The sequence below is a fragment of the Colobus angolensis genome, unplaced genomic scaffold (genome assembly GCF_000951035.1).
Source record: "Colobus angolensis palliatus isolate OR3802 unplaced genomic scaffold, Cang.pa_1.0 Scaffold70, whole genome shotgun sequence".
NCBI lineage: Eukaryota > Metazoa > Chordata > Mammalia > Primates > Cercopithecidae > Colobus > Colobus angolensis.
In genome coordinates this window covers 979,243-993,239 of record NW_012120710.1, presented here as the reverse complement: position 1 = coordinate 993,239, position 13,997 = coordinate 979,243, and the positions used below count along the sequence as shown (strand labels likewise).

General features: G+C 31.5%; 2 long non-coding RNA genes across 2 annotated transcripts; both read right to left on the bottom strand.

Annotated features, from left to right (window-relative positions):
• Positions 1 to 6,542: 6,542 nt before the first annotated feature.
• Positions 6,543 to 8,218, bottom strand: LOC105501245. Its single transcript, XR_001000158.1, has 2 exons — positions 8,007 to 8,218; positions 6,543 to 6,809 (listed from the first exon to the last, which is right to left on the bottom strand). It is a non-coding gene; the product is annotated as an uncharacterized LOC105501245 (long non-coding RNA).
• Positions 8,219 to 8,651: 433 nt separating this feature from the next.
• LOC105501244 lies at positions 8,652 to 13,008 on the bottom strand. The gene is made up of 3 exons (XR_001000157.1): positions 12,949 to 13,008; positions 10,512 to 10,577; positions 8,652 to 9,340 (listed from the first exon to the last, which is right to left on the bottom strand). It is a non-coding gene; the product is annotated as an uncharacterized LOC105501244 (long non-coding RNA).
• Between the last annotated feature and the right edge of the window lie 989 nt (positions 13,009 to 13,997).

Genomic DNA, 13,997 nt, shown 5'->3' with positions numbered 1-13,997 from the left:
TTATGGCTAGCCAATTTTCCCAGCACCATTTATTAAATAGGGAATCCTTTCCCCATTTCTTGTTTCTCTCAGGTTTGTCAAGGATCAGATGGCTGTAGATGCATGGTATTATTTCTGAGGACTCTGTTCTGTTCCATTGGTCTATATCTGTTTTGGTACCAGTACTATGCTGTTTTGGTTACTGTAGCCTTAGAGTATATTTTAACTGAATGAAGTCTAAAGTCTCTCAATATATGTTTGTATTTGAGGTGATAAAAGATCCTTGCCTGAAACTTGTGCCTTGGTTAAAGTTACGTATATAAAAACACTTTGCCAAAATTGTTCTAAAATATATCATCATAATTTTCAATAAATTGCTGATATCTCTACCACTTCTTTCTTAGTTCTAGCTCCGATCTCTCATCCTAAATTATTTTGCTAGATTTCCAGTGGTCTTCCTTATTATCTCTCTGCATGCTCTCTTATCTTAACTGCCATATTCCTGCTGTTATAATATACCTAAATACTTGTCCAATCACTTGACGTTTTAGTTACATGATATTCTAACTGTCTGAAGATTGCCTATATTTTATCCACCTATCTCCAAAAATAGACAAAAAGTTCTTGAGGAGTTCAGTAGTTCAGTTCTAACATTTAACTTGCTTCGATTTTTAGTTTAAATGCATTTTCAATTCTTGCTCTAAGTTAGCATAGCCAAATTAATTTCTTCAACATCTTCCACCTAAACCAAACAAACCATATACATGGCAAAATTCCTTGGGAGAAAAGAAACAAATACATAAATAACTGCCAACCATTATCTCTTTTTTGAAAGGCATAAAAGTGCTTTGCACTTTTATTTGCTAATCCAATCCTGACACGTTGCACCCATTTGTTTTTTCTCTTTTGCTGATTTTGTCTCTCATTCAATCCATCATTAAACCTGTTAATATCCTTTACAAAGACTCCTTTTACACGTTTAAGTCTTTCTATAACCTATTTCTGTCCCCTCCTTAAATATAGCCTACATATTTCATTCACATTTATTGTTCCAAAATAATATTTTAAATATATCCTTTCTTGATCAAATATCATCAGGTCTTACCTAATGCCTAGAGTGTCAAGTTCAGACTCTTTCTCATATCATTATTGGCAACAGAGATTTCGACTGGAATAAAATCTACGACTGCACTGAAAAATAACTGAAATCCTATGGATGATTTCAACAGTAAATCACAGGACAGTGTTCATGTTTTTAAAAGTTTACTTTGATTTGTAATGAAAAACGATTTTTTTCCTATAAATACTATTTTTTTCCTAGAAATTTGAAACAGTTTGTGTTGCATATAAATAGGTAAAATTGAATTGACTTTCTAAAAAGGAAATTGATAATATTTTCCTCTCTCATTTTTGATACGATACTAGCAGTTTTTATCCTAACTACTTATTAGAATTACTTAAGACAAAAATTCTCAATGTTATTGTGTTATACATCACATAGGAATATTATTAAAATGCAGATTCTGATTCGTTTGGTTTAGATGTGGTTTAGAGTCTACATTTCTCACAAGATCCCAGATAATGCTTGTGTAGCTTGTCCAAAGATTAAATTTTAGGAGGAAAAGTTTTAAACAACATCCAGATATAGCTCTAGCGGAAGTGAAGCCTGCCGTCACAGTTATGTACCTTTCTGATCAAGGACTTTTACGTAATATGTCCTTCAGTAGCCTTACTAGTTCTACAAAGAGTACAAGTATTATCATAATACCCATTGTGTTGATGAGGAAATTGAAGTTTGTAAAGGATTAGTAATACTTCAAGATCATGAAAATAGTAGTTGTCAGGAGCAGGATACAAACACAGGGTTTCCCCTCCCCAGAGCTCACCCTTTTAATCATAACAGGACAGAAGATTTCCCTCAGAATCATTTATATAAATGAATACATTTCAAGGAGCTATCCCAGGCTACATTTCTAAAGCTAGAACTGTTTTATGACTTGCTTATGTGTTTCTTCTTTCTAACTGTCAGCACTGATAAGTTTGAAAAGTAAAAAAAAAAAAAAAAAGAAATTGCTAGACTCATCTTACCTCTATAAACATGTCCTGTGATTGCTGAGCAACAAATGACCAAAAGAAATTCCTGCAAAATACTGAGAATGAACTCGACTGGATTATTTTACGATGAAGATTGTGATAACAAAGTAATCAGGAAACAAATGGATCCATCACATGTTAATTAGTTTAGACATGTGAGAATAAGATGAGGGAAAAAATCATGCTACAGTAACCAAGCATAGAAATGATTACTTCTATAATATGTTTGTGTCGACAACATTCTATTTTATTTCAACAACTCTATGTCCAAGATGAAACAACTCTGACAAAAATGATACTAAAATCCTTCCAAAATTTAATCTATTTCCTAGGAAATAGTGATAACTGACATAATATAATTGGAGTCATTATATATTTTTATAAATTTTTCTAAAAATTATAATTAATACTGTGCTTTTAATTTCTTCCCTGGACTTTAAAATATTTTAATTCATAAAGCAGATGTAAACATTTGCCAAAATTCTGTAATCTCTTGATTACTACTATGTAATAAAATAATTCTTATAGTTACAGCCAAATAGTTCTTGGTGTTTAGTATAATAATATACATCATACATAATAACTGGATACTTATGTTTGGAAATTCAATGTACTTCCCTGGAGTTTTTAAAGTCTCATATTTTTCCATGGAAACCATATGTTGCCATGATTGCATTAGACAGAAAGGAGGAAAAAAAAAAAGAACTTTCACTACGTTCCTAGATAAATTTGCTCAAAAACTAACCAACTTGTGACTGGTTGGATAATTCAAACACTTAGAACTCAATATTAAAAACTCATTTGTAAATTGAAGATAAATTATAAAGCCTAATCCATTGTTTCTGCATGTGCCACATGGACCATGAGAATCACCATCAGCAGGAGCCTATTATAATGAAAATTCTTAGTCTCGCTTTCCAAACTTGCTGAATCAGAATCTTGGGGGTACACCAGAAACTTGCATTTTAACAGTATCTCTAGGTGGTACTTTCTGTACTGTAGAAAAACACATAGTCAACTCACAAATGTATTATTTGTCCTTAGACTTCATCCCACAAATAGAATTTATGGCTTAATGTGTCAGATTTATTAGGAAAATATTTATAAGGTAAAGCTTCTATGTTATAATTGAACAGTCCTATTGGAAATAATGGTTATTCTCTAGGTAAATACAAAAAGATAAATTATTTCTTAAGGCAAATAAATGATTCAATTCAAAATAGATTTATTCTAAGCACTGGAGATACAAGGTTCCTTCTCATGCTCAAAATAATACAATCTCTCATCACTTCTTAATGGAAAAGAGATACATAGTTCAGTAACTTGAAGTATGTCTGACTTTGAAGAGTAAACACTGCTTTGGATATGTTTGAACTGTCAAATGATTTCTCCCCTTTCTTCTTTCTTTCCTGTCTTTCTCCTCTACTTTTCTTTCACTATTTATTTCTTCACTAACCATTTAAACAACAATGTAAGGCACTGTTGTATTACTTCTATAATATTCATGTTCTAGTGGACACAAAGCAAAGTAATAGTCCAAAGATATTGACGAACAATAAGCTACCGGGTAAAAATGTTGATATATTTTAATATAACATTTTACAACTACAAGTAAACTTAAGTCATCTATATTTTGTGTTGGAACACCAAAATATAGGCATTATTTCACACATCGTTTCCTGTTTCCCCAAGTTAGGGAGTGTGAGAACTGTGTATGGCAGTTTGAACAAACATAGTGGACTAGATACACAGGAGTGACCTTCCCTCCAGGAACAGTAGGCCATTTTGGAAGATTGATGGATCAGACATGTCTCATCTTCACATTTTATAACAAAATAAAACAGTTATCTAATTATTTATAAACAAACACTATACTCTTTGAAAATGTAATGCTTTTCATTTATAAGGGAAACATGAAAAAATAGTGAAGGCTTTATCACAAGCATGCCATTAAATTGATGTCTTAAGGATGTAACCCATGAATAGGTATTTGCAGTCATATTTATGCTGGGCTTTCCTCTTATTCTTCTTCTTTTCTATTTCTACTATGATGAAAGTATGCAACAGTTTATGAAAAAATCTGTGATGTTTATTTACATAAAAATATATTATATTCCAGTTTCCATATTAAGAGGAAAAATACCTCAAATGACAAATGTGAAGCAACACTGGACTGTATTCTATATAAGATGAAACATTCTAGACACTGGTGATACAAAGTAAATGCTCTTTTCTGCTCCTAAGGAGGTTACAGTTTAATTTATAAAACATACAAGGTTAAAGGCAACTGCACATCAGTCTAGAGGAGTGTTCATTATATAAGTCTAAATTGAGAGAAGAAGGAACTCTTCTTCCCACACATGAGCTGCAGACTTTGGAGTTATCAGCTCATTGGTTTTAATCAATTATGAAAATGACTTATGAAAAGAAATGAAATCATACAAGAAAGACATGTACAGCCAGAAAGAAGGTTGAGAAAAGATCCCATAGATAACACCGATGTAGTATGTGGGAGAAAATAGAAAGCCCATGAAAATCTCTAAGAAAGAAAAGAATAGTATAGTATTTTCAAGCAATATACATACATAATAGAAGCAAAAGGGATGAAATTTCAAAGGGAAAATGTTAATCACAATGAACAAAAGTTGTAGTGAAATAGGAGATTCTGTAATTTCTTCAAATGACAATAGTTACCTGGACCATGTTATAATAATAGTTGAAAGTGAATTAAATAAAGATATATATTCCATATATTAAATATAATATGAAATATGATTTATATATTATACGAAATATGTATTTCATATATATGAAAAATTAAAAATATAAATTATTTAAAGGTAAACATTAGGTAGTTTTATTATTATTTTTAGCATCATAGTATTCATTTGAAAGAACATCTTAGTTTCAAAACTTTCTCTGAAAATAAAGGAGAAAATGCAAAACAAAGAATACTGAAAAAATATCTTTGGAAAACATGAGGGTCATCTTCACCTTTAAGACTTTGAGAATTAGAAATCTGGTCAGATATAGATTAATTTATTAAAAGTGAGAGTAAGAAGTTTAAGACACTTATGCCTAATGAATTCATTTTTCCCTTCAAATACATAGACTATTATTATTATTATTATTTATTTTGAAATTGACTACAGAGTGAGATGAGTTGGATCCTTCAGAAAATGAATATTGGGGCAATTTATTTTAGGTTAATGAGAGAGATATTGCATCAAATACATAGAAAAAACTTGGTGAGTAATGTAGTGCTCCAAATTTAGAAAACAAAAAAACACATTTTTTTCTATATATCTAGGTTTTGATAAAGAAACATATAAAATTTAGGGATTTATAGGATTGAGATATTAGCAAGTAGGGTTACCCAAACCCAGAGCTCACTGGAGTTGTTTGAATTATTGCAAGTATATAGTGAATGAAAAATATCAAATACTGGCTTAGAGGAAAATAAAATAAATTGTTAAAGGAACACATAGAATAAAAGACATAAAAATAAGGAGGACTCACAGATTTCTGTAAGGCCCAAGTCTGGATATCTATGATTCAACCCTTGATTCTGTTCCAAAACATAAATAAGATTGCATCTTTCTCCAATGTCATCCATCGCAAATCAAAGACTTAACATGGGTTACAAAGCTTTAATTACCTACGTATCCCTTACACTGTGAAGTAATTTATTTTGATCCACTTGCCTTCTCTGTCTATATTGGTCTCCTTGAATTTGTCCCTAATGAAACAAACATGTTTCTATCACAATAAATTTGCATTTGCTATTTTTCTGCTAGAAAATTTATTTCTCCATATTCGCTCTCATGCTTAGTTCATAACTTTCATAAAATGTCACTATATCAGAGAGTCTTTTATTGATTATCCTGTTTAAATTTGTTTCTATGCCCTAGACATGTTTATACTTCTTTAGCACACTTATCATTGCCTAAGATATGTACTATTTATTTACTTCGTATCTGCATCTCCCAGTTACAATATAAACTCTCTAAAGGCAGGACTTTTGTCTCTCTTTGTCTGCAGCATCTAGAAGACAGCCTGACAGCTGGGGTCATTCAATAAATATTTCTTGAATAAAAGTCATTGCTGAAAATCTAAAGGAGGGCATTAGATGGTTTATATGCAGAATGCCTACATACTGCTGTAGAGTGACATGGTGGTTATCTTCTGACCTACAGGGGCTGAGATAAAAAATGTGAGTGCTTTGGAGGCTTAGCAACTGTGGTGTCTCAAAGGAAACCATAGGCAAATCAAATCTTGGCATAAATAGCTCTAATAATAAGTGAATTTGAGTACCATGTTTGTAACATATAAAGTATGACAGACTCAATTACAATTAAGGACCTCTGACATTATGTGCTTCAGTCTGTGCTAGTCAAACTGGGAAAGAAGATGATGAAAGAAATCATTATTCCCATAAATAGGAAAAGGAAAAATAAGGAGCATACACATAAGAATGTGCTTGAAATTTATTGCTTTTAGAGAAGAAGTGATTTCTATTATTCAGAAACAGTACTGAAAACAACTTAACAGTTTACATCACCAAATGATAATTAAAAGGCAAGTATCCTGAAACAAAGAGTACAAAGAGTACACAGTAAATTATAGTCTGTTTTTCATTTGCATTGTTCTTTGATGATTCTTCAAAAAGTGGTGGTAGTGTGATATAGTATGAAGGATGAGAATATGTATGTAGAAGTTGTATTTGCCAATCAAACCTGCACAGAGAAAGAAACATTATCTGTAAAATTTTTACCCCTGTAAATACATTTATATTCTGGCCTGGTACAGAGTAGGTACTATATAAAATTTTAGTTTATAAAATGCAGGGCCCAAAATAATATTTGACACAGAGTAGACAATTAAACACTTATTAAATTGGTACCTGAATAAATAAAAATTATCATTCAGCATATATAATTTAAATTCAAATTTAAATTGTTTTTCTATCATCATACTATTTTATTCTCCTTAAATATAGTCTACACATTTCATTTATATACATTTCCCCTAAATAATATTTTAATACATCTTTCCTTGATTAAATGTCATCAGTTATTACCTAAAACCTAAGGGATCAAGTTCAGGCTCTTCCTCATATCATTAATGGCAATAGAGAATTGAATGGGCATATAATCTCCCAACTGCACTGAAAAATGATTGAAATCCTTTGGACTGTGTTAACTTTGAATTGTAGAACAATCCTCCCTTATCTCCAACAGTTTGCTCTATTTTGTAGTGAAATATTTAGTCTTTCATAGAATTTAGAACATTTAATGCTGTGTAGACACAGGTAAAACAGACTTTCTAAAAAGAAATTGATAACATTTCCATATTTTCTTGTTAGCATTATGTTAATAATTTCTATAGTAATTGCTCAGTAGAGTTACTTAGGGTATAAAATGCAAATTTCTCACGAGTTCCCAGATGGAAGCTTCTCCAAAGACTGCATTTTGGGAGTGAAAACTTTAAGCAACATCTAGGTACAGATTTAGTGGCAGGGAAGCCCTGCAGTTATAACTATAAACCTTTCTGATCAAGAGATTATATGTGATATGTCTTTCAAAAGTGTCACCAATTCTAAAAAGTATATTTCAGTGTTACAATAAACAATTTTTTGATGAGAAAACTGAGGTTTGGGAGCATTAGGAGTAGTTCAAAGTCATGAAACTAGTAGTTGTCAGGGCCAGGATACAAACCCTGGTGTTCCCCAGCCTATAACCCAGCCTTCCAACCATAGCAGGACAGAGACTTTATCTCAGAAGCATTTATATAAATTAATACACTTCAAGGAGCGATATCAGGCTGCTTTCTTATACTGGAACTGCTGTTGCTTTCATGGTTTGTTTTTGTTTTTCTTCTTTCAACTGTCAGCACTGATACAGAAAGTAAAAATGTCACTAAACCCATCTTACCTCAATAATCACGTCCTGCAGTTACTGATGATATTAAAAGGGATATTGTTAGTATTGTGGTTGGTATGGTTGTGGGTATAGTGGTGGTTGTAGAAATGGCTGATAAGGGCCATATCCACCATATCTCCCTTCCTGTATACACACAAGGAGAAAGAAAATTGCAGAAAATTGAGATATTGACAGTGCAAATGTTTTCATTAGAAGCTCGGATTGTTAAAGTTTTAGGAACTTACATATCACTTATAAGATTTTTTCCAAACTTTTAATTAGATTTTTCTTTTTGGTTATAAACACATTCTGAAAGCAGGTCAAACTGATTGAGTATTTACCTTTGTACTGTATGTTCACAGTTTTGTGGTTTTATTTTACATGCAAGAACACTGATTATAGGCTACCACTCCAAAGAGGTTTTAAATTTTCTTCAAAATATTACCTCTCAGCAACCAGTTTGCCCACCTTTGAGTATTATGGGAAGGAGACATTTACTAAATTCAGCTTGTGTGGTGACAATTTATGTGGTCACTCTTTTAATGAGTTTACTGTCTCTTATGATTCCTACATTCTTTAATACTTCTTCCTTCTGTTGACACAAATAACCATCATCCCTTTTAGAGCACTTTTTTATTTGGTGTTACTTTAATCCATGTATTTACTATATTAGTTAGGAGATCTTTTGCAATCCTATCAGGTTGACATTATATGCCAACATACTGGGACATCAAGATACATACATACATTAAGAAAAAATGTTAAAGAAATGAAATTTGCTATCTCATTTATCATGGCCTGTTTAATTTAATGAGTTTATTGCCCTCAAAAAAAATCAGAAGATGCAAACTTACCATATTTTATGTGTAATTATCAGCCTTTATGCTCTATGAGGCATGTATTATAATTAATAGAATTAGAATTTTAAGTATTTTTTAGGTCAGTGTGATTACTCAGGAGATGATAGTTGAGGGCTCAGAGAGTAACTGGTTTCTTCAGGTTGGCATTATGAGTTTCAATTGAAATGTTGTTAGGACACAATACATTTGTGACTGTTACTTGTGTATCATAAATAGATGAAAACAAGTACACTTTTGCAACTACTACGCATATTTGAGAAATAAATATTGACTCTTCTAGAAGAATAAGTAATCAGAGAATAAAATTTATTTGGACTATACAGCATTATCAGAGAATACTTACATCGAATCTTCTCAATCTACGAAAAAATTTCTGTGAAAAATGAAGAAAAGCTTAATAATTCAATACAAATGTAGGGAGAACAAAACTGAAAACAAGTTTTCCAGTGAATGAAAATGACTCACCTCTTCAGATGAATCAGCTCCCTTAGAAAACAGAAAATGAGACAATAGTTATTATCTTAATGTTATAATTCCAGATTGAGTACAAAAATGAACTCAGCAGCTACAATTGTGAGTAAACAGGATGTAAGCAAATCATTGATAGACACTAAATTAGTTATTTTTGCTTTATGACATCTTTAAAATGTGTCAAGAGTATGCTTTTCTGTAATTAGTGTGCTATATTCAAATATAAATTTATTTTGATTTATACTTCTTTTGTGTGTGAAAGGGAGTAAATGGTTATCATTGGTGAATGAAAAGTGAAACTGCAGTTTTTCATTTGTTCTCAGTAGCTCAAAGGCTACTTACATATAACTTTTATTTACTGACAGAGACAAGCATTATGTTTTTCTCTGTTTTCCTTACATTTTTATTTTTTATTTTTCAGTCACCTATCTTTTTATAACAAATAATGTGGTATACTATGATTTTATAATCAAATTAGTTTTTGAAATATCTATTAGAATTTACCAGATAAGTTGGAATATTTTTATTCTTTCATGGCCAGTTTCCTACTAATGTCATAGAAAGAAAAGGAACTGGAGAAAGAGAAGGAAGTAAAGTAGAAGAAAGAGCTCCAGAGAAGTCAAGTACTTTACCTAGTGATACAGAGTAATAAATGACAATACAGGCTGGGAACTCATAGCATGTAATAGATCTGAAGTTTTGTTTTAAAGTTAAAAATAAGCAGCTTTATTTTGGAAAGTGCGTGCTAAATAATTGTGAACTAATTTTAACTTAGGTTTTGCAAGAAATGACTTGAAAATTTCTTTGACATCTTTTAATACTTGAATTCCACTCAAGTGCACCTACTTCATTCCTGAGATTTCTAGCTTCAGATGGTCTAGAGTATTACGTGTTTAAAGATACTTTTACAAGCTCTCAGTTCCACATATTTAAGAAGTTCAGTAAAACTTTATTTTATTTCACATTAAACTAAATATACTTTAGTGTCTGTAGGTGAATAATGAATATTCATTCTAAATGCTTAAAGAACTTATGTAGGTTAATATAAAGAAAAGTTCATATGGAAACATTAAAACATATAAAACTGTATTCAAGTAAACACCAACATATGCCAGAACACAAAGAATAGAGAGACTCTTGGGATAGATACTGAGAACATATTCTTCAAATGTCCTGATATACTTACAATCATGGAAACCATGACAGCCAAGATGAAGGCAAACACAAGGAACTTCATAGTTGGCTGGGTTCTCTGAAAACATACGTGGAAATTCAGTATCACATTTTTTCTTGTATTCGCCCATCAAAATTTTATTGATTATGCTATGCTCCAAAGCACTGTCAGATAGAAAGACAATTAAAACCCATTGTCTGACATAATGAAATTTGGAGACTTGTTGGAGACATTGATAAGTAAAAGTGAGAGCTCCGATATGGAAATGCTAAGGCGTTAGAGAAACACAAACCAACACCTTATACAGACCAAGTGAATAGGGTAGTGAAGGTAAAGAAGAAAGTAAAGCTTGAGTTGGATTCTGTGGGATGAGTAAAGAGGTGTTGGGCAACTACAAGAAAATGAAAAAGAGAGAGGATACCATATTGAAAGTGCAAGCAGTTCAAAATATAGGGAGGATAAAACTGGAGATAACATGATTACTTGATTACTTAGGTTTTGTAACATTATGGGGCACCTTAAATAATGGCATTAGGGATGATATTTAAGGTACAGTGTAAAGAGATGTTTGGATATTAGAATGACAAGAAATGGGCAATCGCTTTATAATAATGTCACTGAAAATGAGCCAGATTTCTGTCTTGAGAGTTGCAAAAATGGTGTAAACTTCAGTTTAGAACATTAATGATATTGGGTAGAGAAAAATCAAACTGATAAGAAGTCACAGAGAAAATATTCATATCTCCTTTGAGAAGTGGAATTGGTGAAGAAGACAATATTTTAAATAATCTCATTCAACAAAATTAACCTAATTTGGGACTGTGACATGTTATCATAAACATGTGTAACCCAGTTCCTTGGTTATTAACCCAGTTCCTTGGTTATTAAAGTTAAACAGATTACTTATTTGTAAATTATAAACATCTAAATAGAGATATTTTCAGTGAAACACATAATTGCCACAAGACTTACAAATAAATGATATTTTTACCTGTTTATTGAAAACTATAGAGTAATCCATATAAAGGTAATGATCTTCATTATTCTAATCTCTTTTACCAATAAGTTGTGATAAAACATTACAAGAATATGTTTTACCTAATTATAAAAAAATTGCTGTTATTAATAACCCCAAATCTCCAAAATATAAAGCAGAACTCATTATTTATGGCATTTGCTTTTATACTTATTCACTGATTTGCTTCAGTTATTTAAATTGAAATTTCTGGCCGGGCATGGTGGCTCATGCCTGTAATCCCAGTACTTTGGAAGGCCAAGGCAGACAGATCACCTGTGGTCAGGAGTTCAAGACCAGTCTGACCAATATAGAGAAACTCCACCTCTACTAAAAATAATAATAGTAATAATTTAGCTGGGCATGGTGGTGAGCGCCTTTGTAATCCCAGCTACTCAGGAAGCTGAGGCAGGAGAATTGCTTGAGCCCGGGAGGCGGAGGTTAAGGTAAGCTGAGATTGCACCATTGCACTACAGCCTGGGCAACAAGAGTGAAACTCTGTCTCAAATTAAAAAAAAAAAAAAAATAGGAAATCTCTGGTATTAAGAGCAACCGTAAAAATAATATGTACCTTGGGGTTTTTCTATCATCTGATAGATAAACCTACCCATCAGTCATTTTATGATACAAAAAGCACAAAAACTTTAGTGTTTTTTATACCTATAAACTGTATTGAAAGTATGGAATCAAAAAATACTTATAGAAGAGTAGTTTTCTTTTACTAACCTTGATAAATTGAAAGATGGATAGATAGACATAGATGTATAAATATATATGCAATGGTTTAAAAAATATTTCCCCAATGACAAAATAATAAAAATATGAAATAGTAAAATCTTTCTTTTCTGCCATATCGCAACTGAATGAAAACAACTTCAGTGATATAAAACAGTAAGGTAGAAAAGCATAACTGTTATATAATATTTTTTATTATGGAGAATAACATAACTGTTTAAAATGATGGGAAGGTCAATGCAAAGGTAGTGAGATATGTTTACTTATGGGAATAAAGTAAATTTTTAAAAGTTAAACTTGTGAAACAATATATACATTTATAAAAAAGAGAACATATGCTATTTTATTAAAATATGAACTTTGAATTTGAGTTAAGGGTAAAAATAGTAAGTAGGAGAGTAGATGCCAGTACGTAGACAAGGAAATAAAGAGTTTTTTAGAAAGTTCCATCATGAGAGAAGCTGGAATATGTCTCCATATTCCATATTATTTACTTTGCATGATGATTGCTGATTTCAACGTATAGGAATTGAGATTCTCAACTTACCTTCAGATCCTAAGAGGGTCATCATTTCTCTCAATTGTTTCTTTATGAGAAATTATCATCATACAAATATGCATTTTTATAATTAGTTTTCAAAAGATTTTAGGAAGCAATACTCTTAAGATATCATATTCAATTACACATGAACATATTACCTTTTACCCAAGATGAGACTACAGAAGTAGTGAAGTTGAAGTGAAGCTTCAAGAGATGATGTGCTTCCCTAGAGGGCCAATGTATTTAAACACTCTGAAATCCCCTATTTTTTTTTTTTTTTTGTTGTTGTTAAATAATGGCAAATATGAGACCATATTATGGAAACCAAAAGTAGTGCCCAAAATCTGTCTCTACAAATGATAAAAATAACCCTAACAAAGTGATTTCGCAATAGATGATTGTGAAGACAAAGTAATCAGGAAACAACTGGACCCATTGCATGTTAATCCCAGTGTTAGTCTAGCCATGAGTGAGTCAGACGACGGAAAAGCATGCTGGAGGAAACCAGGCATAGAAATGATTGCTGTCATAAAGATGTTTGCACAAGTATGTGTCCAACGTGGAACAACTCTATGACAAAAAGAATACTTACCATGTCATCAAGATTTTACATGTTCTCTGATAAATGATGGTAACTGGCATAATAAAATTATAGTCATCATATGCTTCAAGAGTTTTTCTTTGAATCATTATTTATCTCATACTTTTACCATCTTCCATTGACTCTGGAATATTTTAAGTTACAAAGTGAATGCAAACATTTGCCAAATTCAGTAATCTTTTGGTTACAATATGATAAAAAACTCTTATATTTATGGTGAAATGATTCTAAGTGCTCAGTGATATATATCTCACATATGACTGAATATATATATATATTTGGAAATTCAATTTAATTTCCTGGAGTTTTTAAGGCTGCATATTTCTCTATAGCAGCCATGTGTTGACATGATTACACTAGAGTGAAGGAAAAAAATGTTTTAATTACATTCCTAGAAAAATTTGTGTAAAAATTACCCTACTCACTTCTGGTTGGATAATTCGATGTACTAAGAACTGAATATTAAAAACTTATGTATAAAGTTGAGGTAAGTTATACAGCCTAGTGCATTGTTCTTCAGAGTGTGCCACATGGGACCATCACAGACAGCATCAGCTGGAGCCTGTGGAAATGCAAATTCTTAGTCCCACTTCGCAAGCTTGCTGA